Below are 3,390 nucleotides of genomic sequence, written 5' to 3'. Positions count from 1 at the left end.
AACTCCTGCAACTGAATCTTCAACTCCTTCAGCTCAGCCGGAGCCATTCTGTAAGGTGTCCTAGATACTGGCTTCGCTCCTGGTACCAACTCTATAACAAAATCAATTTCCCGCTGCGGCGGCAGCCTTGGTAGATCTGCTGGAAATAAATCTGGGAACTCGTATACCAATCTGGTCTCCCCCAGTCCTATTGATACAACCTTAGAGGTATCCACAACACTCGCTAGGAATCCTATGCAACCTCCCTACATCAGGTCCCTATCCTTTAATGCTGAAATTATAGGTACCCACGGTCCACCAGCTGTTCCCACAAATACAAAGGGTACCTCTCCTTCTGGTTCAAAAGTCACCATCCTACGCTTGCAATCAATTGTCGCCCCATACTTTGATAGCCAATCCATTCCTAGGATCATATCGAAGTCATCCATCGCAAGCTTAATCAAATCAGCAAATAATTCCCCTACCATCTACCTCTACTGGCAAAGCTCTAATCCACCTCCTAAAGACTACCAGTTCCCCAGTCGGCAATAAATTCTGAAAACCCCTAGCATACAGAATACTAGGTCTACACAGCTGATCTATCACTCTAGCAGACACAAATGAATGGGTAGCTCCCGAATCAAACAATGCAGTATAAGAAGAACCAGCACTAGAGATCTGACCTATCACAACTGAGGGGCTAGCCTCTGCCTCCGTCTAAGTCAAAGTAAACACCCTGGCAGGAGCGGAACTATCGCCCTGCTTTGGCTCCTCCTTCTTGGCTTGTGGGTAGTCCTTCTTCAAATGATTGGCACTCCCACAGATAAAGCAGGCCATAATCCTGCACTCACCCTGATGTCGTCATCTGCACTGAGGACACACTGGAAAGCCCCTCCAGTTGTCACTTCCGCCCTGACGGCCACTAAAACCACCCCGTGCCCTCCTATCAGAATTGGGAGGAACAAAGGAATTTGGGGCCTTTCTCTACTGCTCACCGGAGCCTCTACCCCGGCTGGATCCAATAAAAGGAGGCACTATCCTCCTGGCATCGCGCCTAACAGTGCTGTCTCTCCAAATCTAGTCCTCGACCCCCTAAGCTGTAAGGGCCTTGTCTACCACCGAGCGTAGGTAGTAGTCTCTGGATCCAAAGTGATCTTCACATCACGAGAGATCATAACATTCAATCCCCGTACAAATCTGCCCCTTCTTGCTACATCTGTAGGCACTAGATCTAGCGCAAACTTCACCAAACGATCAAACTTCAAGGCATACTCCGTCACAGTCAACCGGTTCTGAGTCAGGTTGATAATCTCATCAACCTCCGCAGCTCGGACTGCCACACTGTAATACTTCTCATTGCAAATGTTCCTAAACTCTTCCCAGGTCATAACGGTCACATTCCTCCTCTGGACCACCACATCCCACCAGATGCGGGCATCCTCTCTGAACATGTAGCTTGCACAAGCTACCCTCTCGTTCCCCTCAACCCTCATGAAATCAAGAATGGATGAGATCATATTCATCCACTGCTATGCCCGCAGTGGGTCTGGTCCACCCTCAAAGGTGGGAGGATGTTGTTTTCTGAAACGCTCATATAGGGGTTCCCACTTATTCTCCACAACAGGTTGAACTGGCGCTGGCGCCATAACCTGCTGAATCGGCAACCCTGTAACCTGTGGAGGGGCCTGCTGCCTTAGCTGGCGGAGTTCTTCCTCTGTTCGTTGCAGCCTTGCTTCCATTTCGGTAAACATCGTAGCCAATTCTGTGGGGCAGGTGGAGGGTCCTGACCCTGGTTATCATCCTCGGCCCGACTGGCGGGGAGGGGAGTCTAGATGATTGACGAGGCATCTCAACAAATATGCTTGCAACCAATGACACCGCTCATCAAGCATGATAAAAACATCCAAACCACCTCCCAATCCCATCAGTCAACCATAAGCAACAATCCACATAACACTCAAATAACATATAACACACAACGGGCCATGCCCTGACATCATGCATACCTTAAATCATTCATCATGCTCTATATCAAATAAGCAGGCAAACAAGGCATTTAAGCAAATATTTAAACATAATTGTCAATCATACCAACCCACCCTGAGTCGAGCTTGCAACTGACAGCGAGCGTTCATGTTCGGTCATTCTCCATAAACAATAAACCTTGGCTCGCTCTGATACCAAGTTGTAACGCCCTACTGCCTTAGAGTCGTTTACTAAGTGAGTTTAAAATGTGCAACTAACTCGCTAATCGAGGGTTTTGGACAAAAGTGTAATAAAAACATAATCAAACTCATAAATTTGAAAATAAATCTTTCATAGAAAAATTATAAAGCGTTTAACATTTGGGATCCCAAAAACATTGTTTAGAAATATTTACAACTCAAAATATAACCAAAGTCAACTAAACGAAAAAATTCAAGTTTAGTACAATCATCTCCCCAAAACACCCCGGTCGTGGCGGCCAGTCAGACCAGACATGTACGCGCTACTCATCACGCTCCCCATACTCAAGGTTGGTCAACTTTCCCCTTGCCTTTACCTGTACCATAGAGCACCCGTGAGACGAAGCCCAGCAAGAAAACCCTCACAAGCAGATAACATATGCATAACAACACTTAACATATAAACATGCCATCATCAGGCTATACGTATACGGCCATGCCGTCCCAGGCACTTTACCAGGCCCTGGGTACCATATTGTAAGGATATCCCAGGTATCCCTTGGGGTCTTGCCCTGGCAACTCGCACTCCGTGTGCTAAACGCTGCTCCCGGCACCTTGCCGTTCTCGGCCTTCGCCATTCCTGGCCATCGTCATTCCATCATTAACACATACACATAATATACTAAACAGATATTGGAACACACATAAATTCAGTCAAAGGGCCATGCCCCGCAATGCAATCATATAGGGTCGAGCCCTGCAACACAAGCTCTATGGGAACAGTAGTTTTCTTACCTGTGTCCTGAGCTTTCTAAGCACCAATGTCCTGAGCACAATTCCTTAGTCCGAGCCTTGCCGAAAACCTAGTCACAACGCATTAACAATTTCATCCTTCAAGTTCTAATCCACTCAGTAGCTTCGAGCAAAAATTCTAATCTCCGGACCTTGAATTCTATCAATCTGGGTGATAAAATTGATCCCAAGCCTTAACTAGTGAATTCCCGAGCCTAAAACCTCCTGAAAACCCAAAAGTACCTTAAGCACCGCGGCCCTAGGGACTCATGCCGCGACCCCCAGCTCAACCCGAGGCCTTGCCTCCAAATAGCCCACACGCGCCGCGACCCTTCCTAAAGGGCACCGCGGCGCGCCTTCATTTCCAGGCGCCCCAAGTTCTAAGGGGTCGCCTCAGCAAGAACAGCGCCGCGGCCTGACCCCTTGAGCCAAGAAAAACTCACCATTTTCACCT

This window comes from Humulus lupulus, chromosome 9 (assembly GCF_963169125.1).
Source record: "Humulus lupulus chromosome 9, drHumLupu1.1, whole genome shotgun sequence".
In the NCBI taxonomy this organism is placed as follows: Eukaryota; Viridiplantae; Streptophyta; class Magnoliopsida; order Rosales; family Cannabaceae; genus Humulus; species Humulus lupulus.
This window is presented reverse-complemented; position numbering follows the sequence as displayed.